This window comes from Ascaphus truei, unplaced genomic scaffold, assembly GCF_040206685.1.
Source record: "Ascaphus truei isolate aAscTru1 unplaced genomic scaffold, aAscTru1.hap1 HAP1_SCAFFOLD_3407, whole genome shotgun sequence".
Lineage (NCBI taxonomy): Eukaryota > Metazoa > Chordata > Amphibia > Anura > Ascaphidae > Ascaphus > Ascaphus truei.
Genome location: NW_027456407.1, coordinates 1 through 8372, shown reverse-complemented (window position 1 = coordinate 8372; position 8372 = coordinate 1). Strand labels below are relative to the sequence as shown.

General features: G+C 59.7%; 1 long non-coding RNA gene across 1 annotated transcript; it reads right to left on the bottom strand.

Moving 5' to 3' along the window:
• Positions 1–3041: 3041 nt before the first annotated feature.
• On the bottom strand, positions 3042–8224 carry LOC142483595 (uncharacterized). The gene is made up of 2 exons (XR_012797395.1): positions 8090–8224; positions 3042–3762 (listed from the first exon to the last, which is right to left on the bottom strand). It is a non-coding gene; the product is annotated as an uncharacterized LOC142483595 (long non-coding RNA).
• Between the last annotated feature and the right edge of the window lie 148 nt (positions 8225–8372).

The window sequence follows — 8372 nt, the reverse complement described above, 5'->3', positions numbered from 1 at the left end:
TCAGTCTCTACAACCTTCATTTCACTTCCAGGCATTACAGGGTTAATGCAGTCTCCATTGCAGCTAATTACTAATCTCCACTCTCAGAGTTCTGAATCACAGGACCTGCTAATAAGCAGGAGGGTGGTTCTGTAAGTCCAGGTGAACATGGGTTCTCTGGCTCACTGCTCTCAGGCACAAACTCCATTTCCAGCTGAACTCCTCTCAGAGTTTCTAGGTTCTCACTTTGTTTCTCTTCAGAGTTCCCTGTAATTTCCATAACCTCTCCCAGCGTGGGAATCTGAGATAACCCAACATCACAGGTGTCTGCTGCTTTCTTTGCCTGTAATGATCTGTTAACCAAATTTTCTGCTGCTTGCTATTAACCCCTGGGATGCTGGAAGCTCTGGAACAGATCCTTGCTCACAGTCCGATACACCCTGAGGCGAGTCCCCTTCCCTGAAGTTTCCCAGGGCTGTTACCTTCTCCTGTAGAAACCTTTAGCCGCCGGTCCTTTGCTTTCCTTTCTTTAGCAGCTTTACCCTTTGGGTTTTTTTCTGGCAGTTGATTGATTAAAACTGTCAAGATCTGAATCAGAGATTTCCTGGGATAAGTTCTCTGTTTTATCTTTAGAAACTGCAGACTTGTTCTGGGATCTTGTTTCTCTCCCACTTCTTTTAGGCGTCACCAAACTTATCTTTTCTTGTGAGCTTTTAATGTGACTCTTACTGGGGTTCCACAACATGAATCATGGCCTTGCTCTTCATTTTGCTCCGCACCTTGCTCTGCACTGTGGGTTAGCATTTCAATTGTTTTCAAAAGGGAACGTTTCTGTTTGACTGGAACCACTGCTATTTTAGCAATCTCACCCCCCAATCGGGTTAATTTATCATGCAGACGATGTAATTGCTCTTTGCGCACCTCTCTTTCAGAACCACGACATTTCTTTAATTTTATATTTTCTACTTCCAATTCTTCTATCTTCCTGTTATACCTCTCCAATAAAGCTCGTTTCTCTTCTCTCTTAAGCAGACTCTGTTCTGCTCTTTTCCTTTTCTCCAAACTCTCCTGTAACTTGCATTCAGGCTCCCCAAGGTCTACACCACTGCTGCAGCCTGCAGCCTCTCCTACTTCCATCTCCATCACACAGCCACCAACCCCTGGGTCTAAGGCCATTCTGGCTCTCCAGCAGGAGCTCACCTGCAGCCCATCCTGGAGGAGTTTATGGAGGGGTTATATGGGGTAATATGAGACGTTATAGGGAGCGGTTATATGAGGTAATAGGAGGCGTTATAGGGAGAGGTTATATGGGGTAATAGGAGTTATATAGGGGAATAGGAGTTGTTATAGGGAGTGATGGGAGGATTTTACACGATACATACTGCATATTATATAAGGATTGTTAGATGTGTCAGTGCACTGTGTGTATTTCTCTGTCTTCAGACTAAGGCTGCGGCCAGGGTGAGGAGACACACGCTGACGAGGCGCGACGTTAGCCCGAGCAGGTGCGATTTGCTGTTCTGCTCACTGCGTGCTCGAGCGAGGGGGGGTGACGTCACATCCTCAGCTCCATCTGATTGGTTGTTGTGACTGCTGTGCTCTCATTGGCTCTTACCTGGTCACATGACGCGGCATAGCGCCGGGAAAACAAATTTAATTGTCTGAGCACCGCTCCGGCCCGAGCACACGCGCGCACCAAGCGGCACTTTGAACGCTTGCATCAATTAAAAGGTATTTAAACGCGCGCACGTCTCCTCACCATGGACGCAGCCTAATCCGCCCAAACCTGACGGAAATGTCCGTGTAGCAGGAGACCCTTTCTCCTAAGTAGCGCTCAGTAGGAGCGGGAACAAGCTCTTCCTTTGTGCACACGGGGTTGGGATCCTGCGGGGGTCGCAGCCGCCGTTTGTCCGACAGCAATAAATGGAGGTGCTCCGCTTCCCAGCAACGACCAATCAGAACTAGTGGACTTACTTACTAAGCCGTCTTCTGTTATAACACACACTGCTGCAGTCACGTATCTTCTGGAGTAGCACTGCTTAGGCATCCCGGGCCTCTGCGCGTTTACCCCTTGGTTGCCAGAGAGGCCCGAGCACATTGCAGAGCCATATTACGGCGGTAGAAATAAAAGGGACTTTGCATCTCTCTTACGTTAACTCATTAGTATCTGGTGAGAAATGAATGTGCATTGTGCCTGGAACACCAAATTCAGCCGCTCCTCTGCTTCTGTGTATCCGTGCAATACCGGCTTCAGGATAACGGTGCAATCACCGTGCAACGGCAGACCGGCAAACCGTGTCATTACCAAGAACATACAAAGGTATGTGGGTGTGTAGCACACCAAAACAGTGCAAATAAATGCAGAAAATGCGATACTTGCGCACAATGCCGGAGCTCCCGGTTTAAGGACGGCCTCTCTGCAGCAATCCAAGTATACAGCAACAGGAGAGATGATCCAGGGCTCCACGGGTTTTTAGCAAAATAATTTATTCATAATACGCAACGTTTCGGCCTCACTTAGGCCTTTGTCAAGTGACTGGTAATGTGCCGAAACGTTGTGTATTATGAATTCATTCTTTTGCTAAAAACCCGTAGAGCCCTGGATCATCTTTCCTATCACCAAGAACATGCCATGAAGGGTTTATAAACAGGGGTGTTCAACTCCAACCGGCCAGGTTTTCAGGATATCACAGTTTCAGCACAGTTGGCTCATTCGACTGAGCCTCTGATTGAGCCACCTGCGCTGAAGCAGGGATATCCTGAAAACCTGATCGGGGGGGGGGTGTGGGTAGAGGGTACTGGAGTTGCCCACCCCGTTAAGGATCCCTGATCCGCTCCGGGTTTTCCTGGGATAAGAAGGAATCGGCAGGGACTCGTTCCATCCTCACGGCCACGAAATGTATCTCGCTCGTGTACCACAGGCAAAGGGTTAACTTTAAACACCGCACCGCCCTCCTTCCTATACGTTAGGAATAGGTCTCCTGCCCCCTCTGTCCGAGTACCAGCACCAATAATAACCCTGGGCATGGAAGAGTTAATGTTCCTGGGCTGAGAAGAGTAGGAACTGTGAGAAACGGTTTATTTTACAAAGATAATCATTACAAAAAAAAAAAAGAGAAAAGCGGTGACACCGTCATATGCTCGTAGGAATATACATTTCTATACATACGCACACAGACAGACACGCACACAAACACACAGTCTCGCTCTTGTACACACACGCACAAGCACAGTCTCGCTCTTGTACACACACACACACACACACACACACACACACACACACACACACACACACACACACACACACACACACACACACACACACACACACACGCAGTCTCGCTCTTGTACGTACGTACGTACAAGAGCGAGACTGCTTGTGTGTGTGTACACACACACACACACACACACACACACACACACACACACACACAGTCTCGCTCTTGTACGTACGTACACACACACACACACACACACACACACCTTTTGCTTTCAGAACAATATTATAACTATGCAGAGCAATATTATAACTATGCAGAGCAATGCGTTGCTGCATTATGGGAGTGACCGGATGAATCACTTTGCTTCCAGAGGTTCCCCTTGGTACTGTAAGGGGTTAAACCTCCACATGGGACAGAGGAGCAGACACTTCTCAGGAGGAGGAGGTGGGACAGAGACCCCGGTTCAGTTGAAGCTGAGACCCTCTGCGTCCCCCCCGCTGTGTGAAGCCACGTTTCCCGATGACGTTCTCCCCTTCATCCCTTCTGCCAATGCTTTGAAATGCTGAAGGGAGAGAGGAGACGGGTGTGCGGTTATAGAGGGGGGGTGCGAGGTCAGAGGAGGGGGCGAGGGGTGCGAGGTCAGAGGAGGGGGCGAGGGGTGCGAGGTCAGAGGAGGGGGCGAGGGGTGCGAGGTCAGAGGAGGGGTGCGAGGTCAGAGGAGGGGTGCGAGGTCAGAGGAGGGGTGCGAGGTCAGAGGAGGGGATGCGAGGTCAGAGGAGGGGGCGAGGGGTGCGAGGTCAGAGGAGGGGGCAAGGGGTGCGAGGTCAGGGGAGGGGTGCGAGGTCAGGGGAGGGGTGCGAGGTCAGAGGAGGGGTGCGAGGTCAGAGGAGGGGTGCGAGGTCAGAGGAGGGGTGCGAGGTCAGAGGAGGGGTGCGAGGTCAGAGGAGGGGTGCGAGGTCAGAGGAGGGGTGCGAGGTCACAGGAGGGGTGCGAGGTCAGAGGAGGGGGCGAGGGGCGCAAGGTCAGAGGAGGGGGCGAGGGGCGCAAGGTCAGAGGAGGGGGCGAGGGGCGCGAGGTCAGAGGAGGGGGCGAGGGGCGCGAGGTCAGAGGAGGAGGCGAGGGGCGCGAGGTCAGAAGAGGGGGCGCGAGATCAGAGGGCGCGAGGGGTGTGAGGTCAGAGGAGGGGGCAAAGGGTTGCGAGGTCAGGGGAGGGGGCAAAGGGTTGCGAGGTCAGAGGAGGGGTGCGAGGTCAGAGGAGGGGTGCGAGGTCAGAGGAGGGGTGCGAGGTCAGAGGAGGGGTGCGAGGTCAGAGGAGGGGTGCGAGGTCAGAGGAGGGGGTGCGAGGTCAGAGGAGGGGGTGCGAGGTCAGAGGAGGGGGTGCGAGGTCAGAGGAGGGGGTGCGAGGTCAGAGGAGGGGGTGCGAGGTCAGAGGAGGGGGTGCGAGGTCAGAGGAGGGGGTGCGAGGTCAGAGGAGGGGGTGCGAGGTCAGAGGAGGGGGTGCGAGGTCAGAGGAGGGGGCGCGAGGTCAGAGGAGGGGGCGAGGTCAGAGGAGGGGGCGAGGGGTGCGAGGTCAGAGGAGGGGGCGAGGGGTGCGAGGTCAGGGGAGGGGTGCGAGGTCAGAGGAGGGGTGCGAGGTCAGAGGAGGGGTGCGAGGTCAGAGGAGGAGAGGAGGGGGCGCGAGTTCAGAGGAGGAGAGGAGGGGGCGCGAGTTCAGAGGAGGAGAGGAGGGGGCGCGAGGTCAGAGGAGGAGAGGAGGGGGCGCGAGGTCAGAGGAGGAGAGGAGGGGGCGCGAGGTCAGAGGAGGAGAGGAGGGGGCGCGAGGTCAGAGGAGGAGAGGAGGGGGCGCGAGGTCAGAGGAGGAGAGGAGGGGGCGCGAGGTCAGAGGAGGGGGCGCGAGGTCAGAGGAGGGGGCGCGAGGTCAGAGGAGGGGGCGCGAGGTCAGAGGAGGGGGCGCGAGGTCAGAGGAGGGGGCGCGAGGTCAGAGGAGGGGGCGCGAGGTCAGAGGAGGGGGCGCGAGGTCAGAGGAGGGGGCGCGAGGTCAGAGGAGGGGGCGCGAGGTCAGAGGAGGGGGCGCGAGGTCAGAGGAGGGGGCGCGAGGTCAGAGGAGGGGGCGCGAGGTCAGAGGAGGGGGCGCGAGGTCAGAGGAGGGGGCGCGAGGTCAGAGGAGGGGGCGCGAGGTCAGAGGAGGGGGCGCGAGGTCAGAGGAGGGGGCGCGAGGTCAGAGGAGGGGGCGCGAGGTCAGAGGAGGGGGCGCGAGGTCAGAGGAGGGGGCGCGAGGTCAGAGGAGGGGGCGCGAGGTCAGAGGAGGGGGCGCGAGGTCAGAGGAGGGGGCGCGAGGTCAGAGGAGGGGGCGCGAGGTCAGAGGAGGGGGCGCGAGGTCAGAGGAGGGGGCGCGAGGTCAGAGGAGGGGGCGCGAGGTCAGAGGAGGGGGCGCGAGGTCAGGAGGGGGGCGCGAGGTCAGAGGAGGGGGCGCGAGGTCAGAGGAGGGGGCAGGGGGTGCAAGGTCAGAAGGGGGTGCAAGGTCAGAAGGGGGCGCAAGGTCAGAGGAGGGGTGCGAGGTCAGAGGAGGGGGTGCGAGGTCAGAGGAGGGGGCGAGGGGTGCGAGGTCAGAGGAGGGGGCGCGAGGTCAGAGGAGGGGACGCGAGGTCAGAGGAGGGGGCAGGGGGTGCAAGGTCAGAAGGGGGTGCAAGGTCAGAAGGGGGTGCAAGGTCAGAGGAGGGGGTGCGAGGTCAGAGGAGGGGGCGAGGGGTGCGAGGTCAGAGGAGGGGGCGCGAGGTCAGAGGAGGGGGCAGGGGGTGCAAGGTCAGAAGGGGGTGCAAGGTCAGAAGAGGGCGCAAGGTCAGAAGGGGGCGCAAGGTCAGAAGGGGGCGCAAGGTCAGAAGGGGGTGCAAGGTCAGAGGAGGGGTGCGAGGTCAGAGGAGGGGGTGCGAGGTCAGAGGAGGGGGCGAGGGGTGCGAGGTCAGAGGAGGGGGCGAGGGGTGCGAAGTCAGGAGGGGACGCGAGGTCAGAGGAGGGGGCAGGGGGTGCAAGGTCAGAAGGGGGTGCAAGGTCAGAGGAGGGGGCGCGAGGTCAGAGGAGGGGGCGAGGGGTGCGAGGTCAGAGGAGGGGGCGCGAGGTCAGAGGAGGGGACGCGAGGTCAGAGGAGGGGGCAGGGGGCGCAAGGTCAGAAGGGGGCGCAAGGTCAGAAGGGGGCGCAAGGTCAGAAGGGGGCGCAAGGTCAGAAGGGGGCGCAAGGTCAGAAGGGGGCGCAAGGTCAGAAGGGGGCGCAAGGTCAGAAGGGGGCGCAAGGTCAGAGGAGGGGGCGCAAGGTCAGAGGAGGGGGCGAGGGGCGAGGGGCGCGAGGTCAGAGGGGGCGAGGGGCGCGAGGTCAGAGGGGGCGAGGGGCGCGAGGTCAGAGGAGGAGAGGAGGGGGCGCGAGGTCAGAGGAGGAGAGGTGGAGAGGAGGGGGCGCGAGGTCAGAGGAGGAGAGGTGGAGGGGGAGAGGGGCGCGAGGTCAGAGGAGGAGAGGAGGAGGGGGAGAGGGGCGCGAGGTCAGAGGAGGGGGAGAGGGGCGCGAGGTCAGAGGAGGGGGAGAGGGGCGCGAGGTCAGAGGAGGGGGAGAGGGGCGCGAGGTCAGAGGAGGGGGAGAGGGGCGCGAGGTCAGAGGAGGGGGAGAGGGGCGCGAGGTCAGAGGAGGGGGAGAGGGGCGCGAGGTCAGAGGAGGGGGAGAGGGGCGCGAGGTCAGAGGAGGGGGAGAGGGGCGCGAGGTCAGAGGAGGGGGAGAGGGGCGCGAGGTCAGAGGAGGGGGGAGAGGGGCGCGAGGTCAGAGGAGGGGGAGAGGGGCGCGAGGTCAGAGGAGGGGGAGAGGGGCGCGAGGTCAGAGGAGGGGGAGAGGGGCGCGAGGTCAGAGGAGGGGGAGAGGGGCGCGAGGTCAGAGGAGGGGGAGAGGGGCGCGAGGTCAGAGGAGGGGGAGAGGGGCGCGAGGTCAGAGGAGGGGGAGAGGGGCGCGAGGTCAGAGGAGGGGGAAAGGGGCGCGAGGTCAGAGGAGGGGGAGAGGGGCGCGAGGTCAGAGGAGGGGGAGAGGGGCGCGAGGTCAGAGGAGGGGGAGAGGGGCGCGAGGTCAGAGGAGGGGGGAGAGGGGCGCGAGGTCAGAGGAGGGGGAGAGGGGCACGAGGTCAGAGGAGGGTGTGGTCAGAGGGGGAGGGATGTGTGGTCAGAGAGGGGTGTGTGTGTGATATCACTGGGCGTGGGGCAGGTGATGGGTGTGTGTGATATCACCGTGCGTGGGACAGGAGTGTGCAGGTGAGGTGGGGGTGTGTGATATCACCGGGCGTGGGACAGGAGTGTGCAGGTGAGGGGGGGTGTGAGTGATATCACCGGGCGTGGGACAGGAGTGTGCAGGTGAGGTGTGTGTGTGTGATATCACCGGGCGTGGGACAGGAGTGTGCAGGTGAGGGGGGGTGTGTGTGATATCACCGGGCGTGGGACAGGAGTGTGCAGGTGAGGTGTGTATGTGATATCACCGGGCGTGGGACAGGAGTGTGCAGGTGATGTGTGTGTGTGATATCACCGGGCGTGGGACAGGAGTGTGCAGGTGAGGGGGTGTGTGTGTGATATTACCGGGCGTGGGACAGGAGTGTGCAGGTGATGTGTGTGTGTGATATCACCGGGCGTGGGACAGGAGTGTGCAGGTGAGGGGGGGGTGTGTGATATCACCGGGCGTGGGACAGGAGTGTGCAGGTGAGGGGGGGGTGTGTGATATCACCGGGCGTGGGACAGGAGTGTGCAGGTGAGGGGGGGGGTGTGTGATATCACCGGGCGTGGGACAGGAGTGTGCAGGTGATGTGTGTGTGTGTGTGATATCACCGGGCGTGGGACAGGAGTGTGCAGGTGAGGTGTGTGTGTGATACCTGTGAGTTCTTGAACTCCGAGTGGAGGGAGAAGAGCAGGTGCAGAGCCTGAATGCGACTTTTGTACACAGGAATATCCAGGATGGCTAAGCAGAGACAGGGAGAGCGGGTCAGTGGGTGGGGCGACTCCTACTCACCCCAATGTATTTCTAAATAATCAAACCTCCCAGCTAGCTCTGTATAACCGTGGGCCTGCCCCCTGCGCTTCATGCAGCCACCGCGGGGGTGAAATCTTTGCAGCATAGATCTGGCATTGCAGCCTTCACAGGGGAGAACAGTGACC